Source organism: Pocillopora damicornis, chromosome 4 (genome assembly GCF_964200805.1).
Source record: "Pocillopora damicornis chromosome 4, jaPocDami1.2, whole genome shotgun sequence".
NCBI classification, from domain to species: Eukaryota; Metazoa; Cnidaria; class Anthozoa; order Scleractinia; family Pocilloporidae; genus Pocillopora; species Pocillopora damicornis.
Window position 1 is genome coordinate 3,007,886 of NC_142673.1, and position 19,985 is coordinate 3,027,870.

The 19,985-nt window shown below is 37.0% G+C and overlaps 1 protein-coding gene and 2 long non-coding RNA genes across 24 annotated transcripts in view; 2 read left to right on the forward strand and 1 right to left on the reverse strand.

Moving 5' to 3' along the window:
* The window catches only part of LOC113665233 (insulin gene enhancer protein ISL-1), a 45,786-nt gene that overhangs the window by 21,385 nt on the left and 4,416 nt on the right, over positions 1-19,985 (reverse strand). For 3 of the 22 annotated variants that reach the window (XM_089203471.1, XM_089203494.1, XM_089203469.1), the window contains exons 2-3: positions 18,614-18,720; positions 4,243-4,308 (exon numbers count right to left, since the gene is read on the reverse strand). The gene's annotated coding sequence lies outside the window, so the exon portion shown is untranslated. Of the gene's footprint in view, positions 1-670; positions 1,192-1,949; positions 2,112-4,242; positions 4,309-5,854; positions 6,075-8,299; positions 8,762-10,737; positions 10,866-12,290; positions 12,615-18,613; positions 18,750-18,937; positions 19,009-19,985 lie in introns of those variants that run through there. The other 19 variants (XM_089203472.1, XM_089203495.1, XM_089203485.1 and 16 more) reach the window with 17 other exon arrangements.
* Positions 468-1,088, forward strand: LOC149046479 (uncharacterized). Its single transcript, XR_016185750.1, has 2 exons — positions 468-608; positions 694-1,088. It is a non-coding gene; the product is annotated as an uncharacterized LOC149046479 (long non-coding RNA).
* LOC149046480 (uncharacterized) lies at positions 14,061-19,982 on the forward strand. The gene is made up of 3 exons (XR_016185749.1): positions 14,061-14,678; positions 18,357-18,633; positions 19,224-19,982. It is a non-coding gene; the product is annotated as an uncharacterized LOC149046480 (long non-coding RNA).

Consider the following 19,985-nt stretch of genomic DNA (forward strand, 5'->3'; position numbering starts at 1 on the left):
GGAGGATTTGCGAGCGACGAAGAGCCGTAACTGCTAAGAAAACCTTTAAAAAGCTGAGAAGGTTTGAAGTTACAAAAAGTGAAAATTGATTTTAAATGTTCGATGTTGAAATGTTTCTGCCTTACTGTGTTGTTTCCCTTGACCAATATACCTTTCATATAAATATTGCTTGCTACTGGCAAGAAATCGAACGACAAACAAAGAACTCGCTTTGATTTTTTGAAAGGATTAATTACCACCCAAGCCACGTACAAAGATGAAAAACCGATTTCTACAAATCTCCAACTTGCGTTAATCCAATGCGAAATGGCAGCGCCCGTTTTTAACTTCGCACACAATAGAAAAGTAAACGCTTAAATTAAAAAGGCTGGAAACATGGAAAATTATCTTTGAAAATAAAAGCGAACTCTGACTATGCATGTTCCTTTTATGGCCAAATCCGAACTACATGTTCCACACCTCATAATATCTTGTTTGTGTTATATTCAATCTATAAACATGACGGTCATTCACCAAACACATGCAAATTAGCGAGAGGGTGTTTTTGACACAAAAGATGTCACACCGCTAAGGCCGATTTAAACACAATTCACAGTTATCCCGAGAAGGTAAACACAAAAATAATATCTTCCAACCCCTAAGTGCGACTTCAGTGTTAAAGAATACTCACTCACTGTTTGGTCTCTCTTTCAGTTGATGGCTTGGCACACAAATTTAGGGGATCTCTCCTCGAGCCGTATTGTGATTAGACTTGAGCCTCAAGGACGTATTCGGCCAAACATCACTGAACACTCATTAACACGAAAGTTGAATATCTATTTTGCCAGAGTTACCCGCGGGATTTTGAAGTCGGAAGATTAGAACACCACCGAAAAATTTCACGCTATGAGGAAAAAGTAAACTGTCCGGACCATTCACTGAAAACCGCGTGAATAACAACCGAAGGTTTTTTGTTTCAAAGTCGGTCTATGCAAAGAAAGACATTATATTCGTTCAGATCGGACTTCGCCACCAGTTGTTTTGCTCCGCCTACAAGAAGCGATTCCTTGCTCTTATATACATTAAAGAATAAAAAAGATGATAGGGAACTACTGTGACTATTCTGTCTGAAATACCACCTGTTATTGCTCGCGAAAGAAAGAGCTCACATTTCACCTTGGTTGAATCATAAAGCGCGCACACGCCAAATAGACCGGCTCTTTAATCTGTTTGCTATATATTGGCTTGTGCCGATGATATTTCTCACAGGAGAAATCACTGGAAAATACGATTGTGCTTGTATCTAAGGACATCAGAATCGTTATGATCCCCTGAGGGCGACCGAAAAGTCTCTATGGCATCAATATTAGGTCTATTCCTGAAACGGAAAGAAGCAACCGGTTTTTGCCATGTGATGACAATGTTTTATTACCGGTAAATGGCGTTCCTCGTGTTTTACACTTTGTGATCTTAACTTAAAGAAAGTAAAAAAACATTCGCTTGGAATTGGACCGCCGCCTTCACCACGCCGCAGAAACCCAGACACTCACGCTACTTTCACGCCGATGTTTACCCCAGAATTTAATAAATAAACACCGCATGTGGTAGAGGACTTCAACTGTGCAAGCGATTAGAAGGAATGTTTAACCTAGCGAAGTAAAATGAGTTTCACTTAATTGTTATCAACGCGGAGCGGAAAAAACCGACCGAAAGAAAATCCATCGCGTTGAACAAAAATCATATTTCGTTAACGAAGAGGTTGCCAGTCCTCAAGAAACCTTTGCTATTCAATAGGCAAACGGTAAATTATAAATATATGTGTAGTCCTGTTACAACAAAAGGTAAAAAGTTAGTTGAATGGAAAATAGAATTCGCTCCAGTTAAATGCATTCAAGTCGTTAACTTTACTTAGCTTTCAAAATTTACGACCCACTTAGGAGCTCAATAACCTTGAAATGTAATTTTTTCACCTTTAAAGGAGTGATCGAGCGACCGCCAAAGGATGAATAATTCATAGTCTGAAAGCAAACGGGAAGGAAAACGCTCTCTCTTTCTCTATCTTAACTCGACAAAAATTACTCCGCTTTCCAGAACAGTTGGCTTTGAGCCTCTGAGAAGATAACATATATCATTAAATTTGATGAGAGCGAACGAGAGTAAGCTTGATGCAAAACCTGGTAATAGATCTGTTTACAGGCTTAAAATGTTGCGAAAATCTAAAGGACATCTGCCAACTGTAGCAGAAACTTGGATGATGTTGTTTCAAGCGCTGAAACGCGATAGTTGGTAAAAGTAATTTTGAGTTCCGTCGTTTCGCATTTCTCGCGCTTATTATATCGAAATTGTAGGGAAGATTCTACGCTTTAAGAAAGACGAACTTGGTTTAGCGCAAGTAAAATCTAAAAAAAATGGTGCGGACTGCATAAAATACGGTGTATTTATCAGCTGTGAAAAGGAGAAGGAAAAGGAACGCTGATGTAATAAATTGAGGGAAAGAAAGAACCATTGTGCGGAAGTTTTAACGAGAATTATATTATAAGTTGAATTAAGGAAAAAGAGTGAAGGTGACAGTATTTTGAATGGCGCTACGGCTCTACTGGCAAGCGATTTTGTTTTGGTTTGATGCTCATCAATAAGATCTTATCAAAAAAAAAAGTCGCACATTTCTATCGGACTGCATCAATGACGTGTGGTAATTGTGGCAAAACGCGCCCAACTGAGTGAGTCTAAACTCGCAGGGCTAATGCAAGTGAACCTCTGTAAAACCATTACGAAGCAATTTCTTGAAGCCTTGAGACATTCTCGTGAGAGAAAAAATGTAAAGTTTACAACTTCAACAGAACGGTAAATTTTTCGTAGCTTTTCACTTGATTCTTTCCTTCCGATACTACGGAATTGCAGTTGTAAGATATATAATTTATATTTTGGAATATTATTATTCGTAAGTAATAATCTATATTGTTCAAACTCTTAGGGTGCTGTACACATGAGATCTATTTATACACGCGCTAGATCAAAATAAAAGAGGTAAACAAACAAATTCCTTTTCTGATAATGGAAGGTTGAATAAGTCTTAAATTGAAATTGAAAAGCTGATCAAATTTGAATGTCAGAAAGAGATGAAATGTTTGACAGTGAACTTTAGATTGTATTTGTGATCAACGTCAAACAAATCATTTGCCTTCCCAACACTTAACTAAGAACTAGCAAGTCATGTCTTTTCAATGACAATAGAACCTGACTCAGTTTTAGGAGGACAAGGTGAAAATTTTGAAATGATAAGTATATATCAGTTAGCGAGAAAAAACTGGGATATTTTCCGCGAGTTTCGCTTTGTTCTTAGCTGTGCGGTTTTTTCATTCACGCACACAAAGTTGGAAGAGCGAATTTACAATGAAAACTGTCAACTTTAGGACGAGTTGTCACAGATAATTTTACAGCTGGTTGATCAAAATTGGCTAACAGTGAGATAGGACATAACGAACAAACAACACGGCCACCCGACGACTCTCAGTAGAAGATTAGGACCACCAGAATATAAATATCCTCTTCATTAAGAAAAAAAAATATTGTGATCCTCAAAAGTTCACTCCAAAGAGGAGAGAAATGGCGAAGACACAGCAAGTTTCTCCAAATGGAATAATAAATGATATCCTATTTCGATGATTATCAGTATGTGCGGGGTTTGACGTTGTTTTTAGATCAATTTTTAAATTTTCAGTCTGAAAACGCAAAGGATTATTATGATTATTTTTTTTGTATCCGTCATAAAAGAGTAAACGTGAAAAGACTCTCAAGCTAAATTCTACCACAATCGTCAGAAGCCTCAAAGGAGCGAGTCCTTTCCTTTGACTTTCGAAAGTTCATTGAGAATTGAGAATTTTTAAAGAAAAGGAATTGTAAAGAGGTTACTTGTCAACGTGCATGGTAGTAAAAGCAGGTAATTTAAAGCACGTTTCAATTCTTTCACAATACTTCAAACTACCGTTATAAGTTGAGAGAGAATTTTGAAATTTCGTCTATGGAGTACTTAAGAGGTTGCCGGTGTGTACCCGGATCGTAAGCCTTTATCACTTTAGCAAGAATCTATCTGGTAAATCACAAGAAAGAAAAGGCTTACAAAACTAAAGAAATATTACGACAACAACTTTCACAGAATGACAAAGAATTCTGGCCATACAGCTCAAGCCCAAATGAAAAAGCTTCTTCAAGCCATCGCACACTGAGGTGAACACATTAAAATAACACGAGAGAGAAATTTACCTTTCAGTGGAGTCTCTGTGCACTTTCAATTTTTTTGAAATGTTGTGAGGTTCAGGCAGATTCAACCTGTGGAGTGAGCGAAATAACAAGAACAATTACCACGAAGCATTCAAATCATGCTATGTAAACTGCATGTTTAATCAATCAAAAATGGACCTTGTAAGAAAAAATGGACCGTTTCTCTGCATTCGGGTCTGCCTTGTTCCATAACAATTTCAAGGCGTTGGAAGTAAATTGAAGTACCTTTTTTAACTAATAAACGGTAGGTAATTCAGTTTCAAGACGAACTTTCTTTTCAAGCAAAGCAACGTAAATGACTCTGAAAGGTAGTATAGATGCTGTTTTAATTCCAGTTTCTAGAATTCTAACTTTGGTCAAAAGCCCATGAAGCAACTGGGGTAAACACTTATTCCAAGCGCATGTAAAACTGGGAAATGAGGTGGGTTTTGCCATGTTGAACCGTTAAAATATTAGTATGCTAACTAAGGCAGCTACAGCAACGACATATGACAAAAAAATAATGGAAATCAAAAGAAAATCAAGAATGTTTTCAATTCCGACAGAGATTGGAAAGCGGTTGAGTGCGTCGAACACTGAAGTATATCTGAGTAAGAGAGACACGTCAAAGAAAAATTATTGTATAATACCGGAGCACTTTCCATTCCAACCCAACGATACCCTACATTGCGTCATTACGTGATACCTCGTTCAAGAAAGTAGCAGTTGAATTTAACCCCGACGGGTTGAAAGAGGACTATCCAATTATCTTTAATAAATCATTCACTTCTCAGAACTTCGAAGTTTAGAGTCATCTTTGAGTATCACTTTAAAAATGTTCTTAGACCGCTTACTTAGAAAATAACTACGAGTCTGCTCTCTGCAGACTTTATCAATCCACCGCCTCTTCAACCGAGGCCTCATCCTGGCAGCATTTCTAGAAAAATTCCAACTTTTATATGATGAAAGAGAAGACTTTTTGTGTGTCGAGGGGCAATAAGAAAATATTGTACTTAGTTGGAAAAACTGACACTAACCTAGTTTTTCTGGCGTTGGAAGCAAGAGAGAGTTTCGCGCAAAGAAAACTGGAGCGTAACCGCACTAACTTTTAAAATTACACACACAATTTGCACTTATAGCGACTGAAAACCTTATCTTATGGGAATCCTCACTGAAATCTTAGCAAAACTAAACGTTTGCTAACCAAAACTTATTCGATGTAGTTTAAATTGAGGGCTGCAAGGAAAATTTATAAAAATATGTATTTTTAGTACTGATACGTCTAGACCGTGTTATATGACCCTGGATAAATAGAAAACCTTTTCAATTTTAATGTCGGACGATAAATGCTTGAAAAAAAAATAATGATAATGAAACTGACATTTGACTGTATCCAATTTGTAAAACGATAAATTGAAAGAAGATCAAAACTTGTTTACGTCTAAAAATGAAAAGACTTAACTAGGTTACGAACTTAAGTTCTACATTAGTTGTTATCCGTGCACGAAGAGCGGTTTGAGTATGTAGGAATAAGGAATTTTTAAAAGCAAAATAAGTTGGAGATTTTCAGACTGGAAAATAACAGTTTCAAAAAAGTTTTTTCGACATTTCTCACCTTCAATAGGGGATTCCAAAGAAGAAATTTAATTTGCTTTAATTTACGTGCAAAAGGTCTTGCTAGAAGCAGGTGCTAAATAAAGGTCTGCCAAGTTTTGACAGTTGCGCTGTTGGAACAGGTCATGTAAAGTGTAGGACATGAATGAATGCCACGTGGCTGGCCTTGTAAGGTAAATAAACGGTTGTACCAAAGGGAACGACTGAGCCTCACCCAAAAGGAATCGAGTAGATAGGGTTCAGTCTTTTGTACTAATAACACGAGGAAGGAGTGGGGCCAAGTGACAAATTATTAGAATGCACTACTACGATTCAGATCGCAGACCCTTGGATTTTGCGTACCGAAGCATCACCACAGAGAACTCGTTGGACAGTTACGCCATGCATTCGAAATTCATTTATTGGCGTTCATTGACTCTTAAGGACCTACGACACTTTTTTTTAACACTGTTTCTAAAACGTTGTGTATTTCCAGAAGGTGAAAAATCATTCAATACGACCAAAACATACAAAACCAACAATCTTGTCCAATTTTGGGCCAAATCTGTCATACGGTAGGATAAAATGTCGATAATAAAGTTAGAAGATCGTTCGTTTGAGATACACCCAAGATCCGGTTAGCGTAGCACAAGAGATTTTCGCTACGAGTCATACTTCTATGAGAAATTATATTGACTGGTCCAGACTTTTATTGATTAGTTGAACTCGGTTTTTTTCGCGATCTAACAGGCAAAGCCTCATTTTTCCTATGCAATATCTTATTTTACTCAAGTAATCAAGAAAGCGGCATTTATTGTGACTTTCTGAACTATGCTATATCATAATTTTATCCAAAAAAATTGACTGTCCACTCACCGACTTTCCGCGGTGACGAATTCCGTTAAATATTTTACTGGTCCGTCAAATGTCATATTGGGATACTTCAACCCGATTTCATATTGCTTCGCCCAAATAAACAGCTCCAGAATGTAGTTTGTAGCCCAACAACCCAGGGTAACATACCTGGTTACAATTCCATTTCAGTTTATTGGAAGAGAACGCGAGTTCTCACAGATAGGAACCATTAGGAGAATTTCAGATTTAGTACCATATCAATGATTCATGAATCGTGTTTTTGACTGTGACTATTCTACAACAACATTTGTTTTAGATTGCATACACGAATAGCAGAGGAAATATATTGAAATTGGAATTATTTACGTGAATCTGGAAAAAATGTTTTAACCTCCTTTTCGTGGAGGCTATAAAAAACTTTTTAAATGAGACAAAAAAAAATCAGAATTTGCCTTGCCTTTCCTTTCACCCAAATTTGATCGCCCTTTCCCAACTGATGAATTCTGCAAATGTTTTTTACTCTTTTTTTCTGTTTTTTTTTCTTTTTTGCTGCAAGAGCATATCAGAGGAAAAAGGAGTTTTCGTATGGATCATATCTTTTGCTCGTGAACAGCCCAAATGACCTTGGTTTTACTGTGTTCTGCGAACATTCATGGATCACAAAGAACGAAATACAAAGAACATCCTTAAGACAATATCATTAGCTTACAATTTGAAACAAAGGATGCTAATGCCAAGAAGATTACAGCAGAAAGTAATAAGTCTTAGAAAATAGTTCTTAACATAGCACATTCAAACACAAAGTCAAATAGATCAGGATTAACCCTAAGAATATAAGCCATTTTAATAACTTATCCATGTCTTCTGAGTTAAGTGATCATAGTACTGATCTCACTTCAACTAAAGGGGCAAAATGTTCGGGGCAAACTTGACGGAATGAAATGACGAGTACATTTTTTCGAAAGGGCATTATGTTTTTTTTTCTGTCCTAATGTCAAGCCTTTTCAAAAGATACCCGGTGGGAAATGCTTTCTTCAAAATCAGGCGAGAAAGAATTAAATCAACTTAAACAATTAAACAAACAACAATCTCAAAACTCTCAAAATTATCAGAATGAGCTTCATCGGAATTAGTCCTATAGCATTCGCAAGTTTTTTTCTATAAAAATACTCTTCTTATCTTAAACTTGCATTTACAACAAATAGCTTATGGAGGATTGTTTTAATCCAGACAAACAGAACGGTTTTTTCAAAGATGTGTAATGCCTTGTCGAGCTCGGCCTCAGATAGAAACTTTGAGATGCGAGGACTAGGAGGAAGAACGAAGCTTAAGAATGCGCATTGGTCATCCATCGTTGTCTTCAATTCTTGGGATTCACAAGAAACTTGAAACTTTTGAAAAAATAAATGCACCACGAAAAAATTGTATGTATTAAGCTGAAATGTTCTGATACAATTAGTTAAAAGTTTAAAAAATTTTTCCACACCTACATACAGATTCTAAGGTAACCATATTAAAGTAATAAAAGTTGGTAAGTTAAGCCATTTTTCATTACGAGGACATTAAAATTCTTTGGATGAAGCATCACTCCTAATTAATCTTTCTCACTTACTTGATACTTAATGTTTTTCCAGTCGATCGAACAAGGCGTACTGCTATAAACTTTCAGTTTGGAAACCAATCTTGTTGACAGTGATGGCGCGATAAATGGCTTATTGACCACAGGTAATCGAACGACGTTGAGAAAAACGCTTAAAAGCTGCTCAGACAACGAAATTGCCGTTAAATGGCAGATACATGTACAAAAACAAAAACACATCCGATAAGGAAGTGTTTTTTGAGTGGTCACCAGCTACTCAACTTGGGGACTTTTAAATGGGTTCGGAAGCCCACCGAAGGGGGAATGTCAAAGATTGGTTGATCGTGCACGTCCTGATACGCCAATAGGCGAAGAGTAAACTGTCAGTAAATAAGCGCGCAGGTTGAACGCCCTCTCCAATTGAGACAACAGGAAGGAAAGTCCCGGCTTTTCAATACACTAACCCGGCTAAAAACAGTTACTTCAGGAAAAAGCAGAATGCTTTGTTTATTTTGAAGTGAAATTGTTTGAGTATCGAGAACAAACACACGCCAGGCAACAGCACAGTTGTGATCCGCAGATGTGAAATTTCAAACGTGCCGACCTTTAATGCTTTTCAGTGGGTAAATAACTTCAAAAGGCCGTGCAATAAGTGACAGCCATTTCTGGTTGGCGGGCCGTTAAATACCCTTTTAGTAGGAAATGCCCTCTGTCATATCTGGCGATAGAGGACACAGCATGTCCTCAAGTGGACAATTTCTTGCCGCTTTAATTTTCTTTTTCCTGATAAGAAACAGAGCTTAATAACTTAAGCGATAAGGAGAATAAAAATGAAAGAAGACTTGGGTGTGTTTGTAATTCAATAGAGATAGAGACAGAAGAGCCAAGATAGGGTAGGAAAACAGCCTTTTGCACCGAATGAAGGAAAGCAACGGAAGAATAAAACTCGAATCGGAGCCTTGAATGAAAAAGAAAAGTAAATAAAAGATTTATACTGGTGTTGCTATTCTTTTCAAGTCGCGAGAGCAGAACTCTCTGAATAAAGCAAATTTTCTCCTTTGTTTCCACAAACAAAATAGCCTTTTACTCACGAAGAATAAAGTCAAAACAGACCTCTTCTTGTTACAAACAGAAAACAAATATTCTCGCTCGCCAGGAGCGTAAAGATGATATTTCATTTCTTTTAAACTCGGAGCAGCTGCGTTTTAAGTTTGTTACTTGCGCATTCCAAAAAACTCAGTGAGCCTTGACCGACACGGCAAGATACTTGAACACGGGTCGTTTGATTCGCGACGTCTGTTATAGTAACACAGCAGGTTAAATCTACAACCTGTAAAGAATACAAACTAAACTCCGAGGATGTATATTTTACATGGCATCCAGAATATACTTGATGCCTTTTAGTTCGCATTAAGGACGAGGAATAGCACTCGACTCTGGGGAGCTCTTTAGTGCCCCAGATGTTTGCATTTAACGAAGATGAAATTCAGTGGGCTCTTAACTTAAAAGCGTACATGCCAAAATAAAAGAAAAGAGAAATTACAAGTATGGTAAACCTATTCTTTTCAAAATAAATTTTATTTTTGGTCGTTTCATTCCTTAATTTAACGTATCTCTTTCTCTCCTTAAAAATGTAACCAAATCTGAATAGCATTTCGTTGCATTCGTTGCACGCCTCTAATTTTACAAGAACTATTTTACCTTTTTTTTTGGCGGAATGCGCTTTCAGCTTTCATATGTTAATAATTATCAAAAGCTCAGCGCTAAGTAAAAGTTTGTATGAGCTGGCTACGCGCACCACAGCGCGAGATGAAAGGTAAAAACAGAATGGAGGAAACTCACAACCTTTGCTTTGAAAATATTAAATGATGTTGCCAGAAACCAGACGAAAGCTGCATTAAGGAAAGATAAGCATACATGTAAGTTTGTATGTCATAACAAATGGCATAGAAATTAGTCGCAAGTTTTTTATGTACTATGGTACATTAAGAGTTTATTACATTTTTATAATGGGAAACATATGTTCGATGTACCTACACACAGTTTGGTCTTAGCTTAGATTCATAGTTTAATTGCAGAAAAAGAATCAAAGATAAAATGAAAGGAAAAAAAATGAGTATGAATTGATCTTATGATGTTCAGTGCGGGAACTTGGGAAAATCTCAAGCTCTGACAAATGAATATTCCACCTCTATGTACATACAATGCGGGTGGCTGTCTTTTGTAAAGCTAACTGTTTCTGCCATTTGGATATTTTTACGATATGTGGAAACTGCAGAATTACATCCGCGCCTTAACAATACGTCTTACATCAAATCACAAAAGAAAGTCGCCAATGGCAGCAAAAACCCATGTGCACAACGATACAGATATCGAGACCGGAAGATCATCTTTGTAAGCAGTTCTTTTTATTTTATTTTATTTTTATTTTTTATTTTTTTTAATGTATGAAAAGAGAGAACCTCACGTACCTATTTAAGCAAACGAACCCCTCGGAGAATAACTGCTGGGAACTTTAAGAAGTTCTTGTTTTGTTAGCTCTTCCTCTTTTCAGGTACATTTGTTATTAAAAACTGTCTGAGGCGGGAGACACAATTTTACAGATATACCGCTGAACCGATAAATTTAAAAGCTTTCTTGAAACGTGATCGAAAACGATCAATAATTAAACGCGAAAAAACCAAAGCGTTGGAGTATAAAATAACGATGATTGAAAAATGACTTTGCACGGCTACGTTTGTGGCTCTTTCAGCCGTTCTATTCTTGTTTGCCAACGAGTAGGTGTAAGAATAGATTAATTAACATTCGTATATTTCTTTTTTTTTCAGTTTACTTTACATCATTGGCAGCGAAAATACAAGTCTCAAGAACAAACAAAAAAACTTCTGTATGATATAATCGAGGTTTTTCTTCCTCTGGTTACGGGCAAGATCGGCTCGGCAACATTTTCTCTAATTGCAAGAGATTTCATATTTCCTCTTGTAATTACTTTCTCACAAAATCTCGAAAGAACCAATTCATTTATGTGGGGTATGCGTGCTCAGAAGCCTATTGCTTTTGCCTTTGTGAACCTGAGGGATGCCCCCTTTTTTCTTAAAGTTCTGTATAATTTATAATTTTTCCGAAATGTCACGGAAATGACAACTGCCACGATCGTTCGATGCTGTTTTTCATGACCTCCGTTTGAAAAGATAAAACAAATAGTACACTGACAAAAAATTACTTAGCGGTCACTAAAATTGCCTCCGCTGTAGGATAAGCAAACAAAATTTTACGCTATATCAGTAATAAGTGTCGAGCCTTTAATCGACAAGAAATCTCTATTTCCTTGGGAACTTTTCGCAAGCAACACGATCAAAATCTGGAAATCGTCTTACGAAAGAAAAAAATAATGAAAACAAAACAAATGAATGAGCTTGGCCAGAAGGTTGTTCCTTAAGTCGAAAATTCAAATGTACCTTGTGCTCGCGAACTTTCGAGAAAAGGCACTCCACGAGGAACACCAGAGAAAAAAAATTCAGTTTCACTTTGAATTGAAAGAAATATTCTCCCTTTGTTAAACTTTCAATGGAATTTGCCTTTATTCATCGTAATAATGGAAATAAAACAGTCACGTACGAAAATGAATTTGAAATTAAAATGTCCTTTCTCAAGTACATGACAAAGATAAGAATTGTAAGTTCAAGAATTTTTGTTTGTTTGCCAATGGAAAAATGGATAGCACCGTCAGGTCCTCACTATTTTCAATGAAGAATAAGTAACCTTTTAATTTTTAACAAAATTAAATGGGTGTAAGGGCGTGAAATAGCAAAAAGACACAACAGAAATGAGTCACACGATGTGAATCAAAGAGAGTCTTGAGTCCTGCTGTTTCAGTCAGCAAACAGCGAATTTTATGATCAATCACTCGCACAATGAGCAAGTGGATGTGTCGATTATGAAGGACGATAAATCAGGAAAAATAGAAAAATATCGTCACGTTTGTTCCTCGCTGAAACAACAGTTTTGCCAATTTATCGCTTACCTGTGAATTAAGTTCAACGGCCACTACTCTCTGAGGATAGAGGAATTCTGTCGATGGTTACGGAAGCCTCGAAATTACTTTAAAGTTTTTCTCCAGATCCCTCCAAATTTCAAAATTCAAATCTTGGATGTAATAGTTGAGAGTCACGTAATGGTGCAAGTTCGACAAAATTGAAAAGCAGCGAATTTTCCCCCTCGATCTTAAGGAACTCTTGCGCTTATCCTTCCGGACGAGAATGATTTTTGGTTACAAAGGGACTATATCTCTGATCTCTTTGATTTCAGCCATTGATATCTCGTAACAAAGAGCATAATATATTTGTCTGAAGGTGGCTAATTTGTCTTCTCTTTCTGGGATGGAATAGGCACAATTCTCTCACTGGGTGCAGGTATCAGGAAGGTGGCACCAATGAAATACAAAAGGGGATTCAACCATCCAAACAACTGGCCATGAAAAGAAATCATTTTCCACGCAAACATTTACTTAGGTGCAGCGAAAGAGCCTTTTGAAAGTGGAAAATCTCCAAACGACTGTGTTTGACCATATGTTATTCAAGGAAGAGTCAACGAGTGAACAGAACTCTTTCGAAAACTGATAATAGAACTCGATAGAGAGACAGAGAAATAGATTGTTTGCTCGAAAACGCGTGGTTAAATTCACATTGGTCGGTGAGAAGATAGCGTTTTTATTCAAATCTGAAGCAATGGCAGTTTGTTTCGATAAAACTCTTAAATGCTATGTAATGAATCTGAAACCAGTAGGGTAGAATAAAATAGCTATAAAATCAAAGGAAAGCTGTCGCTCATATCTTTTCAGTTGGCAAATCACAGTAGCTACCCACGAAATCAAGGCCGGCTTTTAAGACGATTCCGTTGCAGTAACAATTACACACTGTACCTTAATACTCAACTCTAGTTTTCGTTGCCGCTTGTATTGAGATCAAGGAAATCAGAAACAAGCCGAAGTGATTGATACGAGCTTGAAGCAAAGTAAATACCGCGGGTTATCCACCGGTAATGCAATCTTTATTTTAGAATGATTTTCGAGGGGAAAATATCAGATGGCTCCTTTTTCTAAGTATGAACTTCTTGAACGTCAAAAGAAATTAAAAGCTGAGAGAGTTAGCTACTTCGAAAAACGAGTTTAATATGTTCATGCTTCCAAATCTTAAATGGATGTTAGCTAAGAACGTGAGGAATTAATGAAAGAACTGTCACCATTTTCCCCTGTTCGAAATATTTTTTTTTTCTCTCTTTCTTTGTGATGCGAATACAGAAACAACAGATATAGAAATAGTAAAACTAATTATATAATGTCCTGTGATGATTTAGCTGTTACTTTTTCAAAATTAAGGATGAGAACCTTAAAACTTCAAAATGTAACAAAGTCATTGGTCTAAAGAGATCGAAGATCGGAAATTGAAAAAGTCCACTGCGTAATTTTTATAATGCGAATGACTTCCACCTTTGCAAGAGTGTAAAAACTAGATTGGATAAAAAATAAACGAAGAAAAGAACTAAAAATTACGTAGGGAAGGAAGTTTAAACTGATGAATAGACCACCAGTTCACAACAGCAGGAAGCCGATTAGAAGAGTCTTTTGCTCGATTCTTGTTTCACTGAATGACAGATTTGTCGGCCAGATTTTTCTTTTTTTTTGGCTGCTTTGGATTCTAACTGTCAAAATCTATTAAATGGAAGCTATTTGTCACTGTAGTGCTAGTAAAACTAGGAAGCACTATAAAATTAGGAACCAGCGAGTGAACGGAACAATCATTTTGAATACTAATCCTAAAACTGGTGAGAGTCATAAGGAGTCATGAAAATGACCAAAAGAAGTTTCCCCACGTTCGATAAAATCTCTGCTGCGTCTGAGTCTCCCTGAAATTGAATCCTGAAGAGAAACCGCAGTTCTTAGATGCGTCTTCGCTCTAAAATGTGTACAAGTAAGAAGCGATAAAAATCTAACGCACGTATTTGTCGACGAAAAATTTTCCTCACCCCTCTAACAAGAGCAGTCGCCGGAGAAATTGCGTCCTCAACAAAATCGGACAGCACAATACCACAAACATATTTGACTACATAAAATTAGCTGAAAAATTCTCATATTTGCGGAAAACTTTTCGGAGATTTTAAATCCAGTTTGGCACACAAAACTGAATGAGGAAGAAGAACGGAATAATATCCAGGGTAACTTCTACGGATCAGAACTTACTGGTGTAGCTCTTTCTTTCCCTGAAAAGACCAAAGCATACACAGAAAGAAGAGATAGTATGGTGCAGTTATTTGACGGTTCTCAATCTATGGGGAAACGCCAGCCCCTTCTCTCGAATTCGTACTGGGCTACGTTCGTTTGCGCTCTCAAATATGCAGCAAAGGAATTGTCGACGTGAGTATAATGCTTCAATTTTACTTCCGAAATACTACTCATTGTTTTATAAACGTCGAGGTGTTTCATTTCAGGTATTAGTTGCTTTTATCATTAGTTGTTTTAGGAGTCTCCAGACGATTTTAGTCGGTACCTTTTTGCATCCTTCTGGATGGAGCTTAAAACGAAACGGGAGGCTCATGAAATTCGTTGCTCGGACGCGCTAAAAAAAAAACTCGTTACACATCTGTAGATCTATAAATTTCTACACTTTCATTATTTTTAAAATGTTCTTCAAACTAAAAAGTCAGTTTTATTCCATTAGGACGTTTCCTGAGACAATTAAAGAAATCTGCCATTGCTTCATTCAGAAAGAGCCAAAATAACGTATGTTGCCTTCCCAATAACAACATCTTACAACGAACAAATACCTAGTGAAGAGACCGACTTCGTTTTCTACTTAGTTTTCGCCCCCGTAGCCTTCATTTCGTTTTAATTACAACGTTTCAATTTATCGTTACTAAATCGAAAAATGTCGTATTTATAATGATGGTAAGAAGACATATAACGTCGTATTTTATCTGCGAAGGCAGAGGATATGCCAAGTAGAAAATTTCAACGAACGGGCATAAGAAGAAATCGGTTCCGGGCAAGAAAAAAAACAAATTGAAAGAACATAAAAAAAAAAAAAAACATTATGAAAAGACAGGTTCTTAACCTTCGTGTTTGAACGATGTGAAATTGTCTCTACTGATGGTTGTGATTAAAACGACAGGTCAGAAATAAAGGAAATTTAATTTACCAGCTGAATACAAGATTAACTAGAAATACACAGGACTGACATGAGTAGGATCTGTAGTGTTCTTTTAAAGTAAATGGTGACAGTGAAAGGGGCGCTGAAATGGACCACCTGTTTGGGAATCGAAAGCTGTCAGGGGAGGCTATTTTGTTGATGGTCTTTTCTGGCGGACAAGTTGATTTTGTCGATGTTGTGGGGGTAGTCATTTGAGTGTAAGGCACAATAGACACTGCCCAGAACACCATCTTGAAACAAAAAAGCTTGAAATAATCAACGCAGTTCTCAAAACCAAAGAGCAAAAAACAAATTAGAGCCGTTTTCTATAAATGCACTAAATTCTTTATAAGTTGTAGGTTATTAAGCGATGTACTCTGAAAATGTTCGGCCTAAGTATACTATTTGAATAATCAGTTGAACAGTTCGCTTTGAATTGAAAGAGTATTCTCCAATAAATGCTCCCAAGAAAATGGTTTGGAATTTGTTTTAAGAAGACACGCCATTGAGAGCCATTTCCAATCTAATATTTATGAAAATGTCCTTCGTATGTTAAAACAATAAAGACAGGTCGAAGTGTGACATAAAAGGAAGACAGCAATTGTTGTTCATATGAACACAAAATTGCTATAAGAAATCGCCTTTAATAACACAGATAGAAAGTATAATATCTAAAACACATTGAATTCAAATGGACAAAGAAAAAAATGGCGTCATTTGTAGAGAGAACTTATCCACGCAAAGCCCAAACAAATCTGACAACAAAGGTGTGACTTCCATCGCGATTCGATTTGAAAACATAACGACTTTAGGGATATGAAGGCTTTTACTTTTTGAACATCTTCTTTAAATTGCCGTCTTTGAAAAGATAAATACCAATTTCTCTTTTCTATCATGATCTGTCAGCCTATACCTCACCATATGTGTTAAGTTGAGCCGAAAATTGGAATATCAAACGGCACTCAACGAACACCGTCGCAGAGGAGATAGGTCTCAGAGAATCGTAAGTTGTCAACAACGCGCCAAGAAACGTAATTAGTCAACTAGAGAGAAGGTTGTTTTTAAAACGTGTCGAGTGAATCTAGCTTGAATTATGTTTTAAGATTCAACACAGATCCAGAGAGATCCTTTTTGACGTGATACATAAAAATACATGGGGTCTTTTCTTGTTAGAATTGTGGAAAAGTGTCAAGGCCATCAGAAATATCCGTTTAGCAAAATGATAGTATCGTGGTGTAGAAACAACGACTCAAGCGTAACTAAGGTATTGCTGGCAGATTAAATTTTTTTCCTGAAGGAGGAAGTATGTTGACAAGAAAGGGATAGTTTCTAAAAAAGGCACTAAAAGGAAATTTTTCTTCTCAAGATTGGCTTTAGAACCACGCTAAAATTGTCATACTAAGAATACTTTTCTCTCCGAAAATTCCACACTTGTTGAGGTAAAGTTTATTTCTTAATTAAGACCAGTGTTCTTATGTGGGAAGGCTTTCTCTACGGAAAGGCATGCTTCGTTTCTACAGCACCGTACGAAAGTAATTGAACAACTGTTAGCTCATACATGCAGGTGCGGGTCATCTTGACAAATACTAACACGGTGTTTTCACTTGCCCCGAATTCAAAACTCGCTCCTCTCCTGTTAAAAAAGGTCACTTTGTCCTCCAGGAAAGGACAGCGGTTGCACTGAAGTCCAATCACAACTGCAGTCGAGCCTATTTAGCAGTTTGTTCCGTGATTTTAGCCCTGTCTAAGAAATTATGTAAAGTAAACGAAACCCGATCGTACGGAACGGGCGTGCGGTTTGTGAATATGTCAAACGCTTTTTCCCCGATGCGCCATTGAATGCTAATAATAACCTCAGGCCATCCAATTCGATTGACATACAAATATTTAGTAACTGTGTGGTCATTTAATATCTTAAAAGCAGAAGAAAACGGCAACATCAAAAAGAAACATTCCGAATTAGTTCAAAGACAACAGCAAGTGAAATCCATGATTTCGCTAGAGAAAATTTCCAGTTTTGCCGTCTTGAATATCAACAAAATAGACAGTTGGTTTTGAGTTGAAGGAAAAACTGTCATCTTTCTCTCTTCTAGCGTTACGACAGGTGCCGAAAGATGCGTTAAAGTCGACGTCGTTTTTTCTAATCTGCGTTAGTAGCGCCGAAAAATCGCCCAAACTAAGAAGTCGATCTGTGGCCAAAAATTATCAGAAATTCACTGAAGAAAAAAAAAACAACAACTACTACAACAAAGAATACGAAAATGATTAAGCCAATTAGACAAAGCAGGGGTCAAACAGAACGACGAAAGACATAAAAGTTCCCGAAAGTGTCTACATGCACAATAAAAATGTCAGCTACCTGTTCAGAGAAACGCATAGTTACCTCTCCCTGTGAGCACGGACTCGTGCCGACATCGAACAGTTTCGAAAATTAATTTTTATTTTTTGTAGACATTGCATGATTTCATTCCATGAATAATCTTTAACGTCGAAAGATAATTTTCTATTCGAGATTGTAAGTGACCACAATAACAACGTTGAAAAGAACAAGTGGAAGATAAAGTAGACAAGGGAACGGATATCTCGCACGAAAATTACGACGCATAGACATCTTCGACACGATTTGTTTGGTGCATTCTTTGAAGACACATACAAATTAACATCATTCACAGGAAAGCCATTGCCTCTTAAGGAAAAGCAAATGCCACAACACGGAATAAAACTATGTGGACTGATAATTAGGCGCGCGACAAAAGGATTCCGATTTTAAATTTCAAAGCTTAGTGTGAAATTTTTATAAATGTACTTGAATAAGCCGCGTACGATGGTCAGAAAGAAGCAATAAAAGCAAATGTTGTTTCAACAAGGGAACATGTTTTCCATCAAGTTTCATGTTACTCTTGCAGACTAAGAACTTGATGTGAAGACATTGTAGAAACCAGTTTTTATTTTTATGTCGGCACTCCTGAATTGGAATCTTAATTGGCTAAGATATATTGCATTAAAACGTGGACCAATAGACTTAGTATGGGAAAGCCTTTTTCCACGTGCAGAAGAGAACTCTCGAGATTCAAGAGTCTCACAAAGACACACAAAGAGCTTTGGATAACTGCCATGGAAGAAGTAGAAAAAGAGGAACTCTCTCAGAAAGAATGTCTCCTACCTTGAGCTGTTATGGTAAAGGTGGGTGATAAATTGTCTCTGTGATGGTTCGTAGTCCTAAACGCACTTTGCAGAAAACGTGAATTGCCTCCTTTAGAGTTCGTGCTTCTGTAAAGAAAATGGGAAAATCGCGCCAGTAAGATAAGTATCTGATTTAAATATTACCATGACATGTGCCATATTTGGCTCATTACGAAACCCTTCAAAAAAATTCGAGTGATAGAAAGCTTTTCAATGTCTCAGGCAGAAGTTTTGTCGGAAAGGCAACCGAATATTAAAGCTTTATCTTTTTTTGGTGCTTTTTTGACGAGCTGCTGTGACTCACAGTTTCAACAAAACGAAGTCGAAACGCCAAAAGAGAGTTCGTGCTTCAAGTTCATTTGTAGCTCTCAAAATGCGGTTAAAATGGCTCCAAGATGTCTAAGTAAATATAGCTGGCCAAATTAGCAGCTGACAAAGCAAAAGCAGCATTAAAACTTTTAAGCGCAACAAAAGACTGCTTCCTCAAACAATTGAGACTAGACACATTTGGTTAGTTCCTGTCACACAGAAAAGTCAACTTTCTCTTTAAAACTTATGGGATGTGTATTTTTCTTTTATGTTTCAACAAGGGGCAACTTGAAATTTCAAGAAGGCTGCCAAAGAAACTGATTGCCGTGAAGCAAAAAGACGGTCGCGACAAGTCCAAGACGCGTCGACTGTTGCTAAAGGACCTGATTTACGTTATTTTTTCAAAACAACAAATCGAACCATGTGTGTTGAAAACACGATTGAAGTTTACCAAAAGAAGCCGTGAACAGGAAATTCTCGGTCAACTGCAAACACAGTTTACAGAGTCGAGGTGTAAAGACCACGCGGTCTTTTGTTGCGTACCTTTTGTCCGAAAACACTAAAACAATAGCACGCCGCCAACTAGAGGTACACGCTCCTTTCACGTTTTCGATTACTCTTTAATTTTGTTATGAAAACAAAATGCACGCTTCTTGTCGCGAACAAATATCTCATTCACGCGGACAAAGCAGAATTTACACTTTTCAAAGATTATTATTTTGCACAATTAGCGAGCTAATTTCGCTGCAATCGCATGAGGAAGTCAGTGGTGAATTATTCCCTAATCATGTCTGTAAAATTTGCGCTGATTTTCTTAGCAGAAGACATTCTTAGTGAAAAAGTGATCAAGATTGCTGTCAACTTTGTAGGTAGTCCTATAAATGAGAACTTTGCAGCTGATGTCAACAGAGATCAATTCGTTGTTCCTTTGATAAAACGCTCTGAACTGCAAAGATAAACTTCCCGATTTACTTTACAAGCCCAGCCTTAAATGGCTTCCTACAAGCGTATTACGTTTCGTTAATAAATGTGTCAGTAAAGGC